The sequence below is a fragment of the Chionomys nivalis genome, chromosome 21 (assembly GCF_950005125.1).
Source record: "Chionomys nivalis chromosome 21, mChiNiv1.1, whole genome shotgun sequence".
NCBI classification, from domain to species: domain Eukaryota; kingdom Metazoa; phylum Chordata; class Mammalia; order Rodentia; family Cricetidae; genus Chionomys; species Chionomys nivalis.
Window position 1 is genome coordinate 9,438,035 of NC_080106.1, and position 24,522 is coordinate 9,462,556.

Below are 24,522 nucleotides of genomic sequence, written 5' to 3' on the forward strand. Positions count from 1 at the left end.
AGGAGGGAGGCGGGGCGGCGCGGGGCGGAGGGCGCGGGAGGGAGGCAGAGGCGGGGAAGCCCTCCCTCGCACCGCCCTGCTGCCCGCCTCCAACCGGGCTCCTCCCCCCTTCCCGACTCCGACTCCTCCTTCTCCTAATCCTCCTCTCCCTCCCCTCCTCCCCTGCCTCCTCCTCCTCCTCCTAATCCTCCTCTCTTTACCTCCTCTCCGCCCCTCTTCCCCTGACTCATCCTCTCCTCTCGATGATCCTCCTTTTTCCTCCTCCCCTGACCTCTTCTCTCCCCAACCCCCCCCCCCGTCCTCCTCCCTCCCCACCCTCTCTCACCCCCCTGCGTCCCAAACTATGGCACAATAGCGCTCAGCTCCTCTGTCTATTCTGTGTCCAGCAGGAGCCTGCGGTGATTCATTGCTCCAATTAGGGGCTCTGCAGCCCGTAGCTCGGGCTGTCTGAAGGGTCTCCTTTGGGACCCACGAAACCCATCAGCCGCTGCCGCTGATCTTTAAGGAAAGGTCAAGCCGGACGCATTAGAGCCAGGTGAGGACCGATGGGTACCAAGGGAGGCTTGGGAAGGGCACCCCCCAACTCCTGCCCCCAGAAGCTGAGGGAGGTCCTGGACCTTCCATAGCCCAGGGTTGGAATCACCTTTCTGAGTCCAATGCCCTAGTTTTGGAGACAGAGGGAAGAGGACTTGTCTCCTGCCATCACCCTGGAGACAGTCCTCACAGCCTGCCCCCACCCCCAACTGACCAGGGGCCACAGAGTCACCCTAGGGGTAGGAGCAGAAAGGGTACTGTGTGTCTTGTGACTAAGAACTCCACCTCTCTGTGCCCTTTTCCTTCTTGTTAAAGTGTTGCAGCAGAGACCACAGATGTCCAGGACTTAATGTATTGTGTGCAGATACGTTGTAGTTGTTTAACACAGAGACAGACCTGCATGCCAAGTTAGCATTTACATGCTTCTTAGCTCCTTGCCCCAAGAAGCAAGTGTGGGATGTCCCTCCCTTTATGGCTCAAAAACAGGGGCCAGGCAGGATTCAGACCCAGGCAGCAGGGTTTTGCATGGAGCATGCAGCTTCCTCAGGCAGACATCTGGCCCCCGTCACCCAGAAGCTGCTGGAGACTGTCCTTGGCACCTCCCAAGCACACAGGCCCACACATGTACACCACACACACACACACACACACACACACAGCACAGATGGTGCCCTTTGGTTCAGACTGGGCCACCAAGCAATCCTGAACCTTTCTGGGCCTCAAGTCTCCCATCTGTAACAGACCCCCTGAAGCTTCAGAACTGTGAGCCTCTACTTTCCAGCGGCTTCCAGCTGTCTACCCTGCCTAAACTGGGGCCCCCGGGGACAGGAGCCCCTACTTGGTAAACTGACATGTAAATAAAGATCCCCTGCCCCATGTAAATGGGCAGGAGAAAGGCCTCTTGGGAATCCCTGACATTCCAGGGCTCCAGATGCAACCGAATGGGGTGTCAACATGGCAGAGCATGGGACTCTTCTTTTCCTGGCCCAGAAAAGTGCTGGCTCAGCAAACTGTCCTGCAGAATATTTTTTTTTTTTGGTTGGGGGGGGGATACTCCGTGGCTGCTGGCATTGTTCATACCTTGCCAGAGGAGAGGCTATGAATGGGAACCCCCTCATGAAGGAACCCTATCTCCCCTCTTACCGAGTAAGGACTGGGGGCCTCACCCCATAGGAAGGAGTCTGGGGTAACTGTTCCTGCCCAAACCCAGCAGGTTCCCTGGAGATGAAGGCCCCTCAGCCTGGTCCAGCTGCCCATCTTCAGAGCCCCTCAGGCTCATCTGTACAGGCTCAGCTGGAGTTGCCCTTGTTCCTGCACATCTGTTCATCGTTCATTTTATTTCCTGTGCCATCTTCTGTTTCCTGCATCCTTTCATCTCCCAAAAGCCAGCTTCTCCCAGGTCCATCCTGCACACTGGATAGCCAGGATTGGCTCTATACCTGGATCCAAAGCCCCAAACTACATTCTGCCAGCTGTGTGTGCCTCAGACAGAGGCAGACCGCTTACATCTACAAACCCCAGTCTCCTGCTATGTGCAATGGGCACATGCTCACTACACAGTGGGCCAATTGAGAGTCAGAGAGATGCCTGGCACAGAAGGCTGACAGGACAGGAGGCTGTGGTGTGCATGTTAGCATGTGTGTGTTAGTACACACGTGTGCTGTGTATGTAGACATATGTGTGCATTTATGTGTGTGAACAAGTACAGGCATACATGTGTGTGTTGTACATACATCTGTGTGTGTTAATGCATAGTTATATACACATGCATATGTATTTGTGTGTGCAAGTCCAGGAATACATGTGTGTGTTTTGCATGCCTGTGTTTATGTGTGTTAATGCTTGGTGTTATACAGACATGCATTTGTGTTTACATGCATGCATGCAGGTATACATGCGTGCACTGTGCAGGCATGTGAATGTACATGCATGCATGCTGATGAATGTGCATGTTTGTGCTTATGCTTCTGTATGTGAAGTGGGCAGCGGGGGCAGATTTCTGTTTCTCTCAATGGGTGAATGACTCAGGAAATCCCCTGGCACAGATCAGAGAAGGAAGAAGACAGGTGATGTTGCTGAGTCATCTGGGGGTGGGTGACATGGGGGTGGAGCTGCAGCTCAGCCAGACACACCAGACTGACATCACAGCAGCATTTACTAGCTTTGGCAGTTGGGGGGGGGGGATCTTCTGACTCTCTGGGTCTCTGTTTCTCCATCAGGAAAGGAGAGCTAAAAAAATGACACGTTTTTCTAGGACTGGGAGAAGCAGAACCTAAGCAATGCTGACAGGCCCGGCTCTCCAGAGACCAAGGCAGGAGAATCTCAAGTTCAAGGCTGGCATTGGCTACACAGTGAGACCCTGTCTCAAAGGAAAAGAGCTGAGGGACCCAGGCAAAGCCCCCATGTGGCATATAGCAGTAGTGGTTTCCCTGCATGCTGGGTAAGCACTGAGCACAAGTCTGGGCCATGCAGGGGTCAGCTCCTGAATCCCCGCAGAGCCTGTGGCTGTGTCGCTATGTCCTGGCTTTCAGATGAGAAGACAGAGATTCAGAGTAAGGAGAAACCAGCCCCTAGGAACAGCAGGTAACACAGGAGAGCACACACACCCACTCCCCCGACCCTGGCTCCTATGAAAGCTGGTAAGAATGGTTGCCCTAAGTTCAGCATGAGCCAGGGATGGCCAGAGATGGCTTCAGAGTACCAGTTTTCTTCTTTCATATGTCCCCAACTGTGCATCTAAGGAAACTAAAGCTCTCACAGACTCTGGCCTGGATACAAAGCCAGCTGTGTGGTGCCAGATGCTCAAACGCCAAGACGCCTTGGTATCTACTTTGTCACAAAGTCATCCCAGCCCCCAACCTGGCTGTTCACATGTTCGAAGCTCAAAGCTGGTTTGAGCCATCCACGCATGCCTGCCAAGAGTCACAGCATCTAGACTCAGGGTACCCAGCAGAGTCATCCCCCTGCCAGTGGCTGGAGGGGTCCATGTTCCTTCCATACCTGTCTCTATTCAAGGCATGGGCAACATTGCAGCTCCCAGCAGCCCTGGCTCAGGGCAAGGAATACAGAGCCCACAGGTTCCGTGGAGACAGGCAGTGGAGGTACAGAACATCTGGGCACAGCTCACATTTTTGGCTTCCTGTGGGGCATCTCCCGGCCTCCCCCTAGCTGTCTCCAGCTCCCAGCACCACACACTATTGTGTCTGCTTCCGGCTGTGTCTCCCAAGGGGCCGAGCCCCAGCTGGCCTGCCTTGCACTGTCCCAGTTTCACAGGGCTCAATCAATGTTGGAACCAGAGACACAGGACTCCAAACCTCATGGTGCCTTCTGTTCTAGAATCATCAGGCCGTCTGGCAGGATGACACCTTCTGTAATCCCAGCACCCTGGAGATGGACGGGAAGTATAAGGCCAGCCTGGGCTGCATAATGAAAACCTGTCTCAAAAAATAAAACCTTGGCAGGAGGCAGGTAAGAGCAAAATGTGTTTTATACAAACATGGAACTTTCACAGAATAAAAATATTAAAAATAAGGCTGGTAATGGTACACACCTTTAATCCCCATGCTTGGGAGGCAGAGGCAGGCAGATCTCTAAGTTCAAGGCCAGTTTGGTCTGCAGAGCAAGTCTCCAGTTTCAAGACAGCTAGGGCTATACAGAGAAACCCTGTCTTGGAAAACCAAATATATAATAAAATATATATATATATATATATATATATATATATATATGAAATCCCACCAGCATCATCTTGCCCCTCTGTAGTCTTCAGCTTCTCTGTCCTTCATTCTTTCCAAGAACCTGATATCAAATTGCAACTATCCCAAGGCATGCAGTTTTCCCAGTCTGTGGTTTTGACACCAGTGCTCACTGTTCCTTTTGTAACTTCTCTTGTCCTCTGTGTGCACTCCTCCAGCATCCTTCCCAGGACCCAGGAGCGCTCCTCCAGCATCCTTCCCAGGACCTGGGTGCGCTCCTCCAGCATCCTTCCCAGGACCCAGGAGCGCTCCTCTAGCATCCTTCCCAGAACCGGGGTGCACTCCTCCAGCATCCTTCCCAGAACCCGGGGGCGCTCCTCCAGCATCCTTCCTAGGACCCGGGAGCGCTCCAGCATCCTTCCCAGGATCCAGGTGTGCTCCTCCAGCATCCTTCCCCGGACCCAGGTACCATCTGTTCATCTGCTTCTACGGAGGCAACCTGGGCCCTGTGCTTGTCCTCCAGCTAGCTGGGGACCAAAAGAGGAAAACTGGTCTTTGGCTGCCCTTTCTTTCCTTGCTCTTCCCTCTCCCCTCTGCTCCCCACCTCCCACCCCCCACTTCCCTTCTTCCCTTTCCATGTGGTTAGAGCAAGCACTTCACTACTTTGCACAGAAAGAGCTTCAGACATGGCAGGATCCTGGCGAATAATATATCCTCCTCGAAGGGAAAGAATGTTACTATGAACAATAAAAAAACAATGCCTAGGTGGCTGACCTGGGGCCTCTAAGCCAGTCATACCCATTAACACTTGACAGCTATGACAACAATGCCTGGTGGCTGAGGAAGTGTTGCCTCTGCTGTAGAAGCTGGGAATTGGGTCCCCAGAAGCAGGGACTTGTTCAAAGGTGCAATTCAGGGTACCCGGGTGAGGCTGGTGAAATTGTGTTGTATTTTAGGGATTGCATATGTGTGTGTGTGTACATACATACATATGCACACATTTTTTATATACACACACTGTGCATGCACATGCGTTTGTGCATCCATGCATATGAGCCTGTGCATGTGTGTTAAGAGGGAGTATCCTGGTTTGCTTTCTATTGCTGTGATAAATGCCATGACCTTTGGGGGAAAGGATTTATTTGGTTTGGTTTTCAGGTCCTGATAACACTACATCATTAAGGGAAGTTGGAGCAGGAACTCAAGTGCAGGGGAGGAGCCATGAAGGAACACGGCTTATTGCCTCACATTCATCTACCGTTCTTAAACAACCCAGGACCACCTGCCTAGGGATGATACTGCCCACATTGGTCTGGACCCCTTTACATCAATCACCAATCAAGAAAAAGCCCCACGGACCTGCCCACAGGCCAGTCTGATGGAGGCAGTTCCTCTGTTGAAGTTTTCTCCTCCCACATAACAATAGTTTGTGTCAAAGGGACAAAAACTAACCAGCAGAGAGGACAGAGGGGTCTGCCACATCATACTGTGGACGTCAGAGACAATTTGTGGGAACTGGTTTTCTTCCTCTATGTGGGTTTTTGCCTTAAAGTCCAGGCGTCAGGCTTGGTGCCAAGTACCTCTACCACTGACCCGGCCCACAGGGCCTTTTGTTGCCCTTCATGTGGACTGATTCCGTTCACTCATTAAACATGCAGCTTCCACGGTGTACTAGTAACCCCATCTCAGCAGCCGCTGCTCTTTGAAACACCTCCATCTCAGAGCAAGGAAGCGGCAGCTCACAGTCCCCCTCTGGGTCCTCATACAGCATAGTATGCCATACTTTGCAAAGGCCCTTGTGTGAAAATCCCAGCTTGTGTTCACAGCAAAGGGTCCTGGCATGAGGACCCGGAGACAACGGCTCATGGCCCATCCCAGCCCTTCTGCTCAGGAACTCGAGGGTGCCACAGTGAACTCCAGAGCTTTTGCAAAAACCTTTTGATAAATGAACACAGGGCTGACCTGCACGGGCCCGACAAGAAAGACTCTCCACATAAATCTTGTGTGTGTTTGAAACTTCCCTCCCCACTGGCATCTCCAAGGCTCTGATTTGTAGGGGGAAACCCTTGATGTGGTTGGTTCCCAAGCATCTAAGCCCCAGAAGTTCTGGAAAAGGCAGGACATGTGGGGAGGAAGAAAGCAAAGATAGACAAGCGAGAGTAACCTCCAACTGCCCAGCGTGCCTAGCGCACAGTCAGTGAGTGTATTGGGTGAGCCAGCTTTAGTCTTCCACTATGACAAAGACAACTAACTAATGTTGCCAAGTGTTCACTAAGTGCTGGGTGCCTGCTAAGCACCAGGGGCTATGTTCACTTAATATGTGAACACTAGTGTTAGTTTTACTGATGGGGCACTGAGGTTCCAAACAGTGGCCCCATGTCCCCAAAGTCACAGAGCTGGGACGTGTCAGGGCTGAAATTGAACCCAGACCATCAGGTCCAAGTGCCTTGCTCTAATCCACCACTCATAATGTACAGCGCCTGGTGTGCAGACCCACCTCCCCAAACCCTTCCCCATAGTGTCCTACCCTGGAAGCTGGGGATCTTGCTCATCATCCCGCCCGTGGCTTCACTAGCAGCTGTATCTTCAGCCAGGTCCCCAGACCCTGGGACCCAGAGTTTCTCAGTGGCTTCCTCAGGCTCTGGCTTACAGGAAGGCTGTGTCCACAGCCCTGGAGTCTTTCCATATGTTCCTCTGAGTCACCAGGACCTGCCTCAGCCCCGACCGTCATCTTGGTCTTCACTCTGGAGTGGCTGGCCTGTCCTGGTTCACACTGCCTGATGCTACACTGGAGAGCAGTACCCTGTTTTCTTCTGTGGGGGTCTTACTGTAACCCCAGCTGGCCTCACACTTCAGCAGCCCGCCTGCCTTCTTCCCCTCCCCCAGGGTTGCGATTACTGGAGTGGGCCGCCAAGCCTGGCTGGGTATTGTGTTTTTGAAAGCCTCTTCCTGACGCTCCTGGAAGTATGGGACCCACAGGTGCACCTCGCTAAGTTTTCACAGACCAAACTGGGGTTTGACCAATGTATTCTGCCTCCCCAAGCACCCTACCCCCTTGCCAGCATCCCATATCCAGTTCCAACCCAGCTATAGAGATGTTGCTCCCAGACTACACGGTCCACCATGAAGATGACAGTTCCGTGGTTTTGTGGCTGCGTGTTCACAGAGCCACGTAGCTAGTTCCATTCGTCAACTTTTGAGCACCCAGCACCCCCATGAGAAAGCTCCACTTGAAGTGCCACCCCACTGGACTCCCTCCAGCTGCTCTTCCCCCAGCTTGGAGTGCCACTCACCCACTTTTGTCTGTCTCGGGGTGCCACACGGGGGATATGGCTAGGTAGCCCTGGCTGGCCCAGAACTCACTATGTAGATCAGACTGACTTCATATTTACAGAGATCCACATGCCTCTCCTCCTGAGTGCTGGGATTAAAGGAGACAGTCATCAATCCTGGCCTTTTTTATTTTTATTTTTTAAACAAGGTCTCAGGTAGCCCGGCTAGCCTTTAGTGCAGTAGTATAGAGGATGGCCTTGATCTCCTGCCCCTGCCTTCTGAGTGCTGAGGGGACAGGAGATCCCTACAATACTCTGTGTGTTTTCCCTATCTCAGGGCTGGGCTGTGTCCCCTCTGTGTAAAGGCCTGCAGCCTATGCACCCCTGATGTCTTTCTTGTGGTCCCTCATTATGCCTGATTCTTCCTCCTTGGGGTTCTCTGTGTGTACACGTGCATGTGTGTTGTTGGGGATGCAACCCAGAGCTCTGTGCGTGCCAGGCGAGTGTTCTGCCACTGAGCCACAGCCAAGTCCCTTCCCTACTGCTGCCCAGAGCACCGTCTTATCCTTTGTATTGCTGTGTCCACTGGTGGCTGTGAGGGTTGCTCTTACCTCTGGCCGGGTCTGTGAAGGTGTTCCCAGGAAGGATGAATTCAGGGCTAAAACTCTGCAGCAATACTCCATAATCCTCCAGGCCTTTGGCTCCTGATTGAGGCTCCAGCCTCCTTCAGCTCCTGGTTTCTCAGCCTTTCCAGAATGCAGGCAGCTGTCACTGGACTCCCAAGTCCTTCTTGTGTATGCCACTCCAGGGAATCTCCCTTTATAATAAACACCTTGTCAGTTCTGGTCCCCCACCCCAGCGTCCCCAAGAACCTGCTAGTACAGTGACTGGCTGATCGTGATCCCTAGGTGGGTGGAGGAGTTCCCATCTGAGACAAGAGCTGACGGTGTTTTCCTGCATTACTCTGATTGTGTCTTTTGTTGACAGCATGATACAGTTGTTGGGTGGACACCCAGGAGTGGAACTCTAACCCCAGGGAGACATGTAGGCTTTCTGTACACTGAACAAGATGTCTCAAATCTCACCAGCAGTGACTGTCTTTCCGGTGGCTGACCGGCTCCTGATCTCAGCCCTTCCTGATGATGCCTCCCTTGGCTCCTAGGCTTCTGACAGCCAGGCTGACCCTGCAGGTCTCCCTGCAGCTGGGCAGGCACCCCCAACCCACCTGAGCAGCCTTTGATGTCCGCATGGGCCCAGAGACCAGGACTCAGTGTCTGCTTTGTTGGGCTGTGCAAACACGCATGCTCTGAAACCGTGTTCCTTTCGCAGGCCAACCATACTCAGACTGAAGAGCTAATACATTTCTTTCTTTCTTTCTTTCTTTCTTTCTTTCTTTCTTTCTTTCTTTCCTCTTTCTTTTTTCTGGATTTATTTATTATGTACACAGTGTTCAGCCTCCATGCCTGCAGGCTAGAAGAGGGCAAAAGATCTCATTACAGATTTTTGTAAACCACCATGTAGTTGCTGGGAATTGAACTCAGGACCTCCGGAAGAGCAGTCAGTGCTCTTAACCTCTGAGCCATCTCTCCATCCCCGGAAATACATTTTCAAATTGCAGCCTGCTCAGGCCCTAGCACAGGGGTTCTCGGCATTTCTAACTCTGTGACCCTTAAAACAGTTTCTCATGTTGTAGTGACCCCCCCAACCATAAAATTATTTTGTTGCTACTCCCTATGTGTAATTTCGCTGCTGTTACAAATCATAATGTAAGTATCTAATATGTGACCCCAAAGAGGTCGTGAGTCACTGGTGAAGAACCATTGTCCTAGCATCACTTAGCTCCCTCTGGCCTCTGCAGGGTAGCGCCTGCCGGGAACACAAATGCACAATCCCTGGTTCCAGCTGCTCTTCAGGCTGGGTTAAAGACCCCCATCCTGCCGCTGCCGCCAACTCTAAGATCACAGAGGTGGAGGGCTGGTGCTTCGAATGAGGTCCTTGTCACTGTCATCTGGTTTTGTCACTGTGATCTGAAGCCTCCACAGTCTGTCTCAGCTCTGTATGAGTCATCCTCTCCGCGTCTGAATTGACAGGTATGGTTTCCAGTGACAGAGAGACTAAGCACCTTCCCCAAGATCACATAGTTCCTGATGGGCTGGGATTCCAAGCCAGACTCGAGGGGACAAAGGCAACAGAGAAGGCATAGAAGACATATAAAACCCAGGGCCAGCACAGTACCTCCTCCGAGGTCACACAAAATTATGATGTCTTGGGCTGGAGATATGGCTCAGTGGTTAAGAGCACTGGCTGCTCTTCCAGAGGTCCTGAGTTCAATTCCCATCAATCACATGGTGGCTCACAACCATCTGTAATGATATCTGGTGCCCTCTTCTGGCTTGCAGGCATACATGGAGGCAGAATGTATATATACATAATAAATAAATAAATCTTTAAAAAAAATTATGACGTCTTTTCTAAATCCCATAGATCTTGCCCCATGGGAAAGGTCATGATACCACCAATGTGCTCTTGCTATGTTTCTTAAAATCTTTTCCTTGAGTCAGCAAGATGGCTCTAGAGATTGGAGGTGCTTGTTAAGTCTGACAACCTGAGTTCCATCTCTGGAACTCACATGGCAGAAGGAGAGAATCGACTTCTGAAAGCTGACTTCTGACTTCTTCATGAGTGCCATGGCACATGTGTGAGTTTGTGTGCACTCATTGTACACACACATGCACGTGTGTGTGCACGTGTGCATGCGCACACACTACTAACTAAATAAAATTGAAAAAAGAAGCAGGCATATTTCTTTGAGTTGGAGGTCAGCCTATCTCAGAAAAAGAAAAGAAAAAAAGAACTTTTCCTTGACATCACATCTTCCTGGGGACCTGGAGGTTTAGTTCAAGCAAGGGTCAACCGTGGCCCTGAAAGAAGCAGAGGAAGCAGGTTGCATCCCAGAGGCCCCCACAGCTCCAGCTGGGTGCCTCCGTCTACTCTCCCTGGTGAACAGCTATTGGTATTGATCAGACTGGAAAACTGAGCTGATAGTAAAACCTGGGAAGCAGAGGTGGACATGAACATATATAATGGCCCCAGCAACTGGGCTGGGGGGCAGCGGAGGCCTGGGGAGGGGCGGGTGGCCAGGGCTCTCTCTGATCACAGGGACAGAGCAGGCCACTTGGAAGCAAGGAGAAAGCAAACGGTCACCATGGTGACTGGGCCCCTGTACACTGACTGCCATGGCTTCATTCTGCTGTCAGTGCTCATGGGCTGGAGACAGATAGAAGAACCCATGCCTAGGATACAGGTTGGGCAGGGTAGCAGGTGCTTGCCTACTTTCCCCTCCCCTGGACCTGACAGCCGCTCACCCGTCAGCTAAGCACACCCTTTTCAAAGCGCAGCTCTTGTGTGGAGCTCCATCATGCCCCAAACCCTTCTTAGACTTCATCATTCTTGGCTTAAAGAGTGAGTTCTATGTACTGCCTCCACCCAGGAGAGGTGGGGCTCGTGGTTGTACCCTTCCCAAGGGTACCATGTGCTCCACACCTCAGTCTTTGCACCTCCCTCACTGTGCCTACATCATTTCTGACTTTCCCTTGGTCCACAGCTTGAGCCTATGAACTCTGTTTCCCAGAATCCCTTGCCTCTGACTTTCACTTGGAACAGTCAATGGGAAGGACTGGAGATTAGAGAGTAAGGGATGGCAAAGCCCGCTGTGGGCTTGGAGTGTCGTCCCCCACCCCACAGCCCCCCTCCCTGGGCGGTGTCCCTTTTCTGGCTTCTCCTCAGCTTCCCCCAGCACCTTTGTCTCAGGCCCTGCATCTATTGTCGACCTCTTTTTCCTTGTTCAGCTGAGCTTCCCGGTCTCCTCACCTCAACTCCCTGTCTTACAGCCCCTCCTTCTTAGATGTCCCTTTCTGGTAGGTACTCATGCAGGCCTTTGGTTTCTGGGGAGTGTCCCCACCTCCCAGGAGCCTTCTGGCTGAGGCCTGGCTGGGCTGTTTGTGATTATGGTTTCAAGAGTGTGGTTACTTGATTCACATCTGTCTCCTCCAAACTGACAAATTCCACAGGGTGAGCGGCCAGCATCTGTTTTTGCTCAACACTGTAGTCTAGCACACGGGAGAGAGCCTGCTGCCTGGGCCTAGCTAGAGCAAGCAGGGTAGCAGGATTAGTGTGTATGCAAATGAGAGGCCTTAAATGCAAATGAGAAATGGGAGGGGCTTACAGCCCAGCTCCTCTGCCCAGGGAAGCCTCCACTTTCACACTAGCTGAGCCTCCAGAGTTTCTCCCAGCCGCTGAGAGAGAGAGGGAGGGCAGGCATAGATGGATGGATAAGTGGGAGTGGGGGATGGATGATGGAAGGATGGGTGGATTGGTTGGTGGGTTGGTGGGTGGACAGACATAAATGGAAGGAAATACTTAACTCTTGAAAACTGGTGAGCAGTAGCTGAGTATGGTGATCCATGCCTATGATCCCAGTACTTGGAGGCAGGAAATCAGTCGTTCAGCTGATCCTCAGCTACATAACAAATATGAGGCCAGCCTCAGCTACATGATACTCTATCTCAAAGGGAAAAAAAAAGGCAAAACCCAGAAAAGTCTAGTGGGAAAGATAGGCAGGCTGAATTAAGACAAAAACTAAATGCCCTCTGGAGTAGAGGCTCCTGGGAACGCCTGCTGTGTCCTGTGAAGTGTGCCAAAAGGTCAAGGGAGACATGGCTTCAGGTCTGCATTGTGCACTCTGTGTTGAGCAAGATTAATGACTTGGTTGGGAGCCACTCTGAGGCCACCAGGGAGCTGCTGACAGCCCTGTACCTGCCGAGGGGCACAAGCTGCTCGCGGGGCGATGAGGTCAGACTAGGACAGCATCTGGTCCCTTTACCCTGATTCCAGGCTGGACGAGGGTCCAGACTCCAGACTCAACAGCAGTGCTTCCCAAACTTCCTGATGCTGCGCCCGTTAATATACAGTTCCTCTTGTGGGGACCCCCAACCATGAAATTATCTTCACTGCTACTCCATAACTGTAATTTGCCACTCTTATGAATTGTAATGTAAATATCTGTTTTCCAATGGTCTTGGGGGGGGGGGGGGTCAGGACCCACATTGGGAACCATTGAGAACCAATGCTCTAAAGCCTTTTAGGCTCCAGAATGGGTCTGAGCCTGTCCAAAATGAGTGAGGCCTGTACTCTGGAGACTCTCTGAGGAGGCCAGAGCTGTGGCATGCCGTGAATAGCTGTGACTTTTGAGATGTGTCTGAAAGAATTGTAGGGTCTGAGGGGGGTGATCCGTCAATAAGGATTTGGCAAGCCTAAGAGTTCGGGTCCCCAGAACCCACATGAAAAGTTGAGCAGGCATAGTGGCCACTTGTAATCCCAGAGATTAGAAGGTTGAGACAGGACCCTGGAGCAAGCTTAGCTGGACTAGAGGACAGGCAAGCTCTGAGTTCCACTTGAAACTCTGTGCCCATGAACAAAGTGGAGACTGGCCTGGAAAGACACCTCATGTCAATCTCTGGTCTTACACATGAACCTTACACATAGGTGCACCCCCAAACATGCAAACAGACAGCCACACATACAAGCACTGGGATTGGTGGTCCCAATACTCAGGAAGCTGAAGGAAAGGCATTATTATGAACTGGAGGTTAGCATGGGGCAAGAAGGGGAGGAGCCGCACCCAGCCCTCAGCTGTCACTCATCCACAGAGGCTCTAGGAGCCTCGGCTTCCCCCAGGACACCTGCGGGTGGTACAGGGTGGCAGAGAGCATCCAGCACACAAGCCCTGTGCATGGCCGGACAAGCAGGAAGTGTCAGTGTGGCTGTGATTGAGGAGGTGGGGCCTAGAGTTCAGATTTGTGGATCTGAGCACCGTAAAACGCTACCTCAGGCCAACCGTTAACCAAACGCGTCGGCATCGCTGCAGCTGAGACGTGAATCTCGGTACTGAGTAGAAGAAAGTGGAGGCTATAAATAGCTTCATGTCAGCTTAGGGCAGATTTTTGTGGCCAAAAACTAACACAAATTATTTTATTTATTTACTTTTTTGGTAAGCATTTTTGATTCTGGAGTTGTGGTTCAGGGAGCCCTTCATGACAATGTTGTCCTCCAAAGGATGCTGTAGGAGAACAGTTTGTCTAAGTTCTGACAGGAAGGCGGTTAAACCTCCCCCCTCCCCACTGTGCAGTAAAAGAAGGTTAAAAAATTCTATGAATCCACAGAAAAGCCTGGAGTTGGCCTCAGGCCTATTCCCCGGAGACCAGCTGGGTTTTCTTTCCTACACATGGGGTTTTCTTTTGTTGGTTGGGTTTTTAATGAGACAAAAATCTCACCATGTGGCCCAGGCTGGACTCAAACTCCCAACGGTCCTCTTGTCTCACATCCAGAGTGCTGGGATTACAGGTGAACAGCACCATGTGGGGTTTGCTCTTAGATGTTCAAAGGTTTCCGTGCGGCCCATCTGACAGTTCTGTTGTTGTCTAAAACAGTAATAGTTTAGCCAAGTGTGGTGGCGCACACTTGTAACCCCAAAGCTCAGGAGGCAGAGGCAGGTGGACCTCTGTGAGTTTGAGGCCAACCTGGTCTACAAAGTGAGTTCCAGGACAGCAAAGGCCACATAGAGAAACCCTGTCTTGGAAACAGCAAACAATAATTGATAAATAAATGAATAAATACATAAACAATTACAGTTTAGTAACCTGTGTGCCAGGTGTGGTGGATGGCCCACATTGGTGACCCAGCGTCTGGAGGCTGAGGCAGGAGGCTCTGGAGCTGCAGGTCAGGGTTAGCTACATATCTAAACCTTGTCTCAAAACAGAGCAAATCTTAGAATCCCAAAATGTCTAGCAGGGGATCTCTGTGCAACTGCAGAGTGGCAGGCGTGGGAGGACCAGGGGCTACTCTTCCCGGGGTGGGGGGAACCACACAAAATCTCCTGGGTCTCCTCAGGGTGTCCCCACGCCAGTGTGGAGAATTAGGACTAATCCCTGACTCTCATCTCAATGCCCAGCCTCTCACTCAGGGTTATCTTGTGAGAGCTTCTAGGCACAAAAACCCCCTCCCAACTGTGGACACCCCAGAGGCTCAGGGAAGAGAGAGTGAGCAGGCTCGCTGGGCGGGCAGAAAGGCGGGGGGGGGGGGGGGTGCACGGACAGCAGGCGCTAGCGGTGCCACAGCACGGGTTGCTGGTTCTCAGCCACCCCTGCAACAGGTGGCCTGCCATCTGCTTGGGCTCCCGGCCCAAGCCACGTGTCCAGCCCTCTTGAGTTTAGCCTTGGCTGCGGACTCGGCCTGAGTTCATACAGACAGAAAAAGAACTTGGTGTGAGCTGTGGGACCAGAGGACAGAGTGCAGGTCACTCGCGTCAGAGAGGGAAGCTAAAAATGACCAGGGACATTTGGAAAGTCCCTCTGTTTGGCCCTGACCTTCTTCCTGTCCGCCCCTTCCCTTGGTTTTTTGAGGCACAGTCTTATACAGCCCAGGCTGGCCTGGCTCTGTACGTGTGTGAGGATTTCCTTGAACTTCTGGTCCTCCTCTCTCCGCCTTCCTAGTGCTGAGATTACAGGTGTGCACCACCATGCCTGATTACTGCAGGGTTGTGGCTCGAACCCAGGGCCTTGTGTGTACCATACAAGCACTTTGCCAACTGAGCTACATCCTCAGCCCCTGACTGCCCTCTCTGTCATCACTGAGATCCTGTAGTTTGACTTGAAAGGCTATAGACAGGTGGACCCACCAATTACACAGTATTGGTGTCCATGGAGCTCAGAGAGGTGAAGGTACCTACCTAGGGCCACACAGCTTAGCCACTCATCCACTCTCACGGGGTCCCTAAGTATTTATTGAGGTGGCTCCTTCATGCTGCAGAAATGAGGTCCCTGGTCCCTCTAAACCAAAACTACCCACCCCGGCCATCAACCAGGGAGTTTTTCCAAGACTCTGGCCCATGTCTTTGGTGTGTGAGGGGGAAATGCTGCCAACAAGACCCCCAAGGGCTGCTTCAGGGAAAGAGATCACTGTATCCAACGCGTCTTTCTGTTCAAATTCAGCATAGGCCTCCCCACTTTTGGTTTAGTGACCCAGTACCCCCACAGGCAGGGCTGCTAAGGTTGGATGATTGAACCACTCGCCAGCATACCCAGGACAAGCCTGGGCAGTAGGACCTGCAGATGACCACCTCCTCCCTGAACAGACATGCTAGAGCCTGTCCCCTGAGCTGGGGCACAGCTGTCACCCGTGCCAACAGCCAGGACCCTGGCATGTGGCACCTAGTGGCAGGCTGAAGCTGGGGAGGCATATGGCTTCTGACCCCTCTGAGGCAGATGGGCCTAGGAGCCAGGGAACCCAGAGAGACGGCTTGGACCCCTTAGGCCCACCTTCCAGCCCCCCCCCCCCCCCCCGAGCCTTGTCTTCCAGCTGCATGCTCTTTCCCCAGCCCCTGTGGCCTGCGCGTCCACCTGGAATATTCGGGAGAGCCGCTCGCCTGTGGCGGGAAGCGCAGCAGTTTTTGTGTGCGTTGTGGGGTTTTCTGATGATCACATGGAAGGACATTTTGTGAAGCAACTGAGAACAGAATTCTGCATTTCTAAGGAGCAGGCGTCCCTAGCAGATGTCCACCTTCCTGGGGCGATGACTCAGCCTTTACTGTGGCCCTCCGGTGGGAGCCGAAACTCTAACTTCTACCTGGAGGTGGTAACCTTGAACTTGGAGGCTTGGAGAACTTGCTGAGGCTGGGGCTGGGGCTAAGTCTTCCTGGGTTTGCCCAGGAAGCTCTACTCTCAAGATGCTGGGGGGTTCCTCATCTCCAAATTGGGGTCAAGAAATGCAGCTGGGAGGAGGCGGGAAGATCTGAGGCGGGAGCCCTGTAGCCCAAGAGGAGTGGGGAGCCTCTGCCACCCTTCAGACTCCCATCTCCTCCTGCAGAACCCAAGACTCACAGGTCTGGAGAAGGTACTGGTGGTGAAAGAGAAAAGAAGTGGCAAGACTGAGATCCACCCAGACAATCAGTTTGGACCTCCAGCCCTGCCTGGCAGAGGGTCAGAACTGAGAGTTCCTACCCTAGGAATAGCCTGCCCCTCCCTGGCCTCCGAGCTGACAGCCTCCCACCACCCGAGGCGCCAGAGTGCCTGAGAAAAGCTGGGGGGCGGGGCCCCGGAGGGAGGCCCAATTGGGGGCTTACTTTCCCGAGCCAGGCGTGAGCCCAGAAGCAGGAGGGCCCGGCCCCTCTGACTGTGTGCAGATCAGGACGGACAGACTCACACAGATGCGTGGAAATAGGGATTCTGACTCAGTGACAGAACGGAGAGATGCAGGAGGGACACAAGACAGAGAAGAGCGACTCAGACAGATGTCTGCACTGAGGTCTGGTCACGGTCACAGTGGCCCCATAGGTTCCCATATGCCTGAACTCAGGCAGTGCCAGGCTCGTGCCGTGTCCCACCCGGGCAGCCCTAGCCCATTTGAAATGACTTTGACACCCGTACAACACTCAGAGACATGCCTTGACCAGAGTCATCTGTGTCCCCAGCACCTCTGAACCTTCCCTGGACCTTCTCGTGTGACCGCTGGGCCATCTGCCACGGACTTCTTGCCTCCTAGAAAGCCCTTCACACCCAGTGTTTAGAGCAGGCAGCGGGTCTGGCTTCTGTCACCCTGTGTCGTTTCTGAAACTCTCCCAAGCTACCGTGTCCTGTCACTTTTCCTATTCCGTGCTTGACGCCAAACTTGACAAGTGGTATTCCATTCGGTGTTGACCCTGGTCTGTTGAGGGGAGGGTGGGAGGGGCACTCGGTGGTCCCAGGTGTGGAGCTATTGTAAGCGAGGCTGCTGGGGATGTTTGATTCTGCGGGGGTGAACATTAGTGGCACTAAAAGTGGAGTTGCTATGTTGAGCGTCAGGTGAGAGCAAGTGGCTGTGTGTCCCTTCTCTACAAGGGAGATCAACGAGAGCCTGGGATTTGGCTCAAGGGTTAAACACTTACCTAGCAAGTGAGAAATCCTGGCTTCCACCCAGTCCTGCAGCAGCTAGGTGTGATGGCAGAAGTCTGTGACCCTAGCACTCGGGAGGATCATTCAGGTCATTCAGTTACGTAGGGAGGTCCAGGACAGCCTGGCTGATTGAGGACCCTGTCTCAAAGGAAACAAAGACAATATGGAGATTTTAAAAAAATTGAAACAAAGTATAATGAGGCATGCCTTTAATCTCAGCACTCAGGAGGCAGAGGCAGGGGATCTCTGTGAGTTCGAAGCCAGCCTGGTCTACAGAATGAGTTCGAGGCCAGCCAGGGCTTATGTAGTGAGACCCTGTCTTGAAAAAACAAAAGACAAAAACAAGCAAACAAACAAAGAAAAAAAGCAAAAAGCCATAAAACAAGAACAAAAGTGGAAACAATCACAATACCCCATTAACACTTGGTTAACAAGACACACGCGCAATAGGGCTGGAGAGAAGGCTCAGAGGTTAAGAGCCCTGGCTGATCATCCAGAGGTCTGAGTTCAACTCTCAGCACCCACATGGTGGCTCACAACAAAAGACATGGAACATTATTCAGCCATGAGAAGGGATGATGCCTCTCAGTATGAGGCCAGGGGACCCTGTTCTGTCTGGTTCCATTTAAACAAAATGTCCAGCACAGGAAAGTCTCCAGACAGGGAGGAGTCACTATTGATGAGGACAGACTCCTTTTAGGGAGCTGAAAGTGCCCTGGGATGAGACCCAGGCTGCAGCTGCCCAGCTCTGCGACTTTACTAACAGTCTTGGGATCATGAACTTATGGCGATGGCAGTAAGGGATTTCCTTTATTATTAATGTCATTGCTTGCCATGTATTTTTGAGACAAGGTCACAGGTAGCGCAGCCTGGTCTAGAACTCCCAGTGTACCTGAGGATGACCTTGACTTCCGGACATCTTATCTCTACTTCCTCTGCCGTGATTGTTGCTGCCTGGCACTGCACCCAGCTAGAAGTGGTGAGCTTTATATTCATTTACCATGGTTACTAAAAGTGGGGATGGGACGGACAAGGTAACTCAGCAGGTGAACGTGCTTGCTGCCAAACTTGACAACCTGAGTTCAATACCCAGGACTCACATGGTAAGAGAGAATTGACTTCTGCAAGCGTCCCCTGACCTCCACATACATACCACCTCCTAAATAAATAAGTAAATAAATTGAATTCTTTTATTTGAGACAGGGTTTATTTGTGTATTCCTGGCTGACCTGGAACTCACTCTGCAAACCAGGCTGGCCAAGAACTCACAGAGATCCACCTGCCTCTGCCTCCAGAGTACTGGGATTAAAGGTGTGCGCCACCACTACCTGGCATAAATCTCATTTTTTAAAAAGGTAGCCAAATGGACATTATACAACTGTAGTCTCAGTTACTCAAAAGGAGCAGCTAGGGGAGGGGGGAGCGTCAGGAGTTCAAGACCAAGCAGGGGCCACAGAGTGAGGTCCCGTCTTGAAAATAATTCCTAAAACTGATATATAACACAAACTGGGAGAATGATACCTCAGAAAGCACAAAGGCCTCCTGGTGGGAACTATGGCAGTGAGGCAGGTGACATGAAGCGGAGTACATGGTCCCTGGTGAGAAAGTCCCAGGTTTGGGGACTCCTGTGTTTCCCACTCCCCGCCCCACCCCAGAACACCTCCAGGCTATGTAGCCTCTCAGCAGATGTGGGTTAATCAAAAGCGATTAACTCTATGATTATGGTTTCCTGAAGCTCGCGAAAACCCTGCCAGGAAAGCATACGATGGGGTGCTGGCGGCTGCGCTGGCCTTCCTGTCCTTATCTTCAAGACATCTTCAAAACAGTCCCATCCAATGGGACTCTCTGACAGTTTCTTACCATTAATCTAGCCATGTTTACAGAGCAGGAAGCCAGAAGGGACTGTGGGTCCCACCCAGGGTCAGCCAAGAGGCCAGGTAAGTGGGCTGCAGGCTCATCTGGTACAAACCCACCAATAGACTGGTTGTAGAGCCGGGCTCCCTATGCCAGGTTGAATTTAGGTCTGAGGCCATCGCTCACTGGGTCCACGTGCATTTGCCCTGATTTCTCCAAGCAGGAAGGAAGGCCCACAGGGATCTAGGCTGCAGGGAAGAAGTAACTAAGGCACAGAAAACCAGAGACCCGCCCGTGCTGACTATGCTGGCCACAGAACCCGTGGCCCATCACCTTCCCTGAGCTCAGACTCTCATGCTCAGACCCCAGACTAGCCACTCTCTCTGTGGTGACAAAAAAAAAAAAATCCTACAAAAGCAGCTTAAGGACAAAGGGCTTATGGCATGAAAGAATGGCAGCAGAAGTCTGAGGTGATTGTATGTGTCATCCCCAGTCAGGAAGCAGAGAGAGACGAACACTGGTGCCTAACTCGCTGTCTCCTTTTTATTCCATCTGGGACCCCAGCCCATGGGGGTCTCTTCCCCCCTCAGCTCATCCTGTCTGGAAATGCCCTCACAGATACACCCAGAGCTGCGCCTCCATGGAGACTCCAAATTCAATCAAGGTGACAGGAACCGTCTCTGAGTTGGGTGTGTCCTAATTCTTAGAAGCATCCATTCCCACCTGCCCCGCCTCCTTCTTGTCTGCGCCTCATCTGGTCTTACTGACTGCTCCCTCAAGTCACCATGCCACTTCCTATCCACACTGGGGAGCACCTCCCTAGAGATCACCAACCCATCTCTAAACCAATGCTCCCAAGATGGGAAGGTGGAAACATCAGACCCAGACCCAAGAGTGGGCCGCAGGCACTGCTGCTATAGTGGCGGGAACCACAGCCAGGAAGCAGCTAGCTCAGAAGGAAGGGAGGGGAGGGGAGGGGAGGGGAGGGGAGGGGAGGGGAGGGGAGGGGAGGGAAGGGAACGGTTGCTTCCCAGAACTCCAACAGGATCCAAACCCTGGCCACAGAATGTGACCTCCTGTCTCTTCTTTCTTCCTCCTCCATCTCCTCCTCCTCTTCTCTTTCTCCCCCCTTTTCCTCCTCTGTCTCCTTCCCCCATCTCCTTCTTCATCTCTTCTTCCTTCTCTTCCTTCTCTTGTGCTAGGCACCAAGCCTAAGACCCCATGTGTATATAGCAGTCAAACACCATCCTTCCACATCAGACTTCTGAACCCCACAACTGATAGAATAAATGCAGGATTCTTGAAGAGTCTCTCCTCTCTCTCTCTCTCTCTCTCTCTCTCTCTCTCTCTCTCTCTCTCTCCCAGACTAGCCTGGAAATCACTGTGTAGCCCATGCTGGCCTCAAACTCATGGCGGTCCTCTTGCTTCAGCTTCCTGAGTTACGGGTGTAAGCCACCACATCTAGTCTACACTAGCATCACAGTGACACCAGGAAACTGATTTGATGCCTTGCCTGGCCTGCCCTATTGCTGTACAGAATCCCGACTGTGCCCACCTGGCCTCCCCACCCCCAGGTTGGCTCAGCACAGCCCTCCCCAGCCCCAGCACTGAGTCCTGAAGGAGGTCTTGGCTGCCCAGCCCGGTGAGTCAGCCCCTGGGTTGTCACCATAGCTGCAGCTCCTCACACTCGTTCACCTCACCTCCAGCCTGACTGTAATTTCCTCAAAGGCAGGAAGCCCCATTCAGGCGTCTTTGTTTTGTCCACCCCCTGGCAAGGAGGGGGAGCCCAAGGCCAGTTAGAGCACTGTGCAGTGTGGTTCTCACCAGCGTCTCCTGCTCCCCATCCCCTCAGAGCTCTGTTCCAGCCACCCCCTCAACGCCCTGCTTCATCAGCCCTTCAGACAGCAGTGGTCATGCCACCCCTCTGAGAGGCACTCTGATCACAGTCCGCCATGACACAGTCCCCCATGGCACCTTCCAGGCAGAAGACATGTCATTGGGGGCTCACCATCCCTTTCTGGAATATCTTTGAGTAAAGCATACTCCTATGCTATTCCCCAGGAATGACCGACCACTGGCTGGGCGGGCAAAGACTGCTGGGTAAATGCATTCTGGCATCTAGCCCAGCCCTACCTGGCCAGCAGAGGGACTTTGTTGAGCCATGTCCCCTCCCTGGGTGTTTCACCATTGCACTACAGAACCCACCTCAAGGAACAGTGAGTCTGATTAAGACATCGTATCTGGGGCCTGGTACGAGCTTAACCATTCGATGTTCATCTCGTTTTCCTTGGCAATCTCACAGCCACCAAGGTGTGCCCTGCACCCTGGGTCTGGAGGGAGGTGCTTATGGTTTTTTTTTTTTTCTTACAAGCGTCTTAAAGACAATGGAAGGCTAAACTCAAAAACACTTGGTGTGCCACCAGCTTGCGGGGGGGGGGGGGCAGCCACCTCACAGGCAGCTAACCGACTGGTCTGTAGGATCAGTCTCCTGCTCTGGGCCCCATCACGGTCTCAGGCTGGCCCATGCTGCTTGTGCCCACTGTGGCCAGCAGAAGGGATCAGGGCCATGAATCTGCCGGCCACTGGCACAGTGTTCTCAGAGCTGTGTCAGGACCCAGGTCTGTCAGTTACTGTGACAAGCAGAGAAAAGGTTTGGGACAGGCAGAAGAACCAAAAGGCCTCATGGACCCTCGGGCCTGACTCCTGCCCTGGCCAAGTCCCAGCCCCAGCCCCTAGGCCCTCTGAGGCTTTCCCATGGAATTTCTGGGTGGGTTTGGATCCAGGCCACAAGGAACATGTATCGGAAGCTCAGTGACAGGAAATGTGGTGTGGCCTTGGCTGGCTTTCCAGGCTGTGGCCTTGAGCCGGCTGTGCCCTGGGTACTGTAGTCACTGAAGGTTTCAATGAGTAGGAAGGACTTTGGTTCCTAGGGCTGGCACTGACTCGTCCTCCCTCCCTGGCTGGCTGCCCCAACACCCTGTGCAGAGCCCAGTTATCCACAGGCACCGGGTAGACACCACATCATCAAATCTTGTTTGGGCTGTGAAGGCCCAGGCCTAAGCCAAAGGTCTGAGAGGGCAAGGACTGACCATCCCAGGAGGGCTGGGACAAAAAGGGGAACCCTTTTACAGCTCACTCCTCCTGCCAAGTCCTCGGTACAAGGAGTGGTGGCCCAGAGCCATGGGGAGGGTATGAAAGGGTCGCCGGGTGGAGAAGGGTCACAGGTGGATCAGGCTGTGGCTGTACTCACAATTTCTGTGCTGGCTGCAATGCAGAGGAAGTATTGGCAGAGGTGACAGCTACCCACCTCAGAAAGAAGGAGCCAGCTAGCACCTACCACCACACAGCACGAGGCACTTGAGATAGAGAACACACTGGGAGCTGGCCAAGCACCACGGGATGGGGGGGCAGACTGGAGGAAGTGGCTCCCAAGAGTCCTCTAACTCTGGCCCAAAAATGCAGAGAATACCCCATCCTAAGTATCCTATTTGATGAGCTAATAGCTACCCTGACTCTGTCCCCTGTCCCTGACCTTAACCCGGAGTCATGGGACCCTCTGGGGAGATTCCACAAAGATCTGTCTAGCCCTGGGCTGCAGCAGGAAATCCGGAGGCCAGCGTATAATACATTACTTCTAGTTACCCAGGGATCCCCAGATACAGGACTAAGCCGGAAGACCCCCAGCCCCTCCCCCAGTTCTATGGCCTTGCCCATCCTAGCTCTTTTAAGGGGGGCAGACGTCCTTTCAGCCAGTGGATCAGGGACAACCAGCTGTCTACATGCAAAAGGATGAAGTTGCACCTCTGCGTCACACACAGTACAAAAGCAAATGGAGATGGGCAAAGAGCTGCATGAAAAAGCTGTATATACACTTAGAATCCACCAGGGGGCTCTGTGACAGCAGAACAGGTGACAACAGAATGTGCCTGAAGACTCCTTCACAAGGGCCAAGTGGAGGCTATGCATGTTTTTAACGGGAGGCAGAGGCAGGTGGATTTCTGTGAGTTTGAGGCCAGCCTGGTTTACAAAGGGAGTTCGAGGACAGCTAGAGTTGTTACACAAAGATACCCTGTCTCAAAAATCTAAAAACCAAACAAAACAAAACAAAATCCTTCACAAAGTAAGCAGAGGCACTGGAGAGATGGCTCAGCGGTTAAGAGCACTTGCTGCTTTTATAGAGGGCTTGGGTTTGGTTCCCAGTAACCACACAGCAGCTCACAAACACCTGTAACTCCAGTTCTAGGGGATCTGATGCCCTCTCCTGGCCTCCAGGGGCGCCGGGCATGGAAGAGATGTACACATTGCATACACGTGAAACACTCATATACATAAAATAAATAAACCTAAAAGAAAGAGGGAGGGAGGGAGGAGGGAGGAGGGAGGGAGGGAGAGACAGACAGTCAGACAGACAGACGGCAGGCCTGGTGGCACAGGCTTGTCAACTCAGCTACTCTGGACATTGAGGCAGGAGGATCACAAGTTCAATACTCGCCTAGGCTAGTCTCAAAACAAACAAATGGAAAGAGAGAGCATCGTGTACAGCTCCTCATACAGGTCCTGAATTCTCTCTCCACTACTGGGGCGGGGGATATTTTTTTTAGTCAAAAGACAGAATAAAGAAAATTAGAGCACACGCTTACAGCTTTATAGAGAAGAGTCAATGACTGAATTTTTAAAAAACGAGCAGATAGATAGATAGATAGATAGATAGATAGATAGATAGATAGATGGATAGACAGACCGACAGACAGACAGATAAAATTTAAAAGACAAATGGCCAGCAAGAACAACACTGGTCACTAGGGCAAGGGCAGCAAGTGATGTGAGCAGGGGAGTGGCAGGGCTGAATCTGGGGGTCCTTACAAGGTTGAAGCTAGCGCTGGAGCCAGCAGTTTTTCTGCTGGGTATGGAAAGAAAGCAGTCACCCACACAAGTATCTACAACAGCGTTAGCCACGACTGCCAGAAGTGGAAACAACCGAGAAGTCACCAACAAACCATGAATGAATACAATGGGGTCTGGCTGTGTGTGGGAATATTACTCAGCCTTAAAAAGGAGCAGGGTCTGAGGCAGGAGCTACAGCAGGGAGGAAAACCCAAGACTGAGCGAAGGAAGCCAGACGCAGGCAGCACAGCTCGCAGGACCTGTCCACAAGAGCTGTTGGGAACAGAAACATCCACG

At 52.4% G+C, this 24,522-nt stretch overlaps 1 long non-coding RNA gene across 3 annotated transcripts; it reads left to right on the plus strand.

Annotated features, from left to right (window-relative positions):
• Positions 1-406: 406 nt before the first annotated feature.
• LOC130863885 (uncharacterized) lies at positions 407-9,907 on the plus strand. 3 transcript variants are annotated; one of them, XR_009055761.1, is made up of 5 exons: positions 407-535; positions 2,789-3,635; positions 3,871-4,002; positions 4,448-4,694; positions 5,388-9,351. It is a non-coding gene; the product is annotated as an uncharacterized LOC130863885 (long non-coding RNA). The 3 variants fall into 3 exon arrangements; XR_009055760.1 differs by lacking the exon at positions 5,388-9,351 and adding an exon at positions 9,592-9,907 and having other exon boundaries at positions 2,789-4,002; XR_009055759.1 differs by having other exon boundaries at positions 2,789-4,002.
• Positions 9,908-24,522: the final 14,615 nt, after the last annotated feature.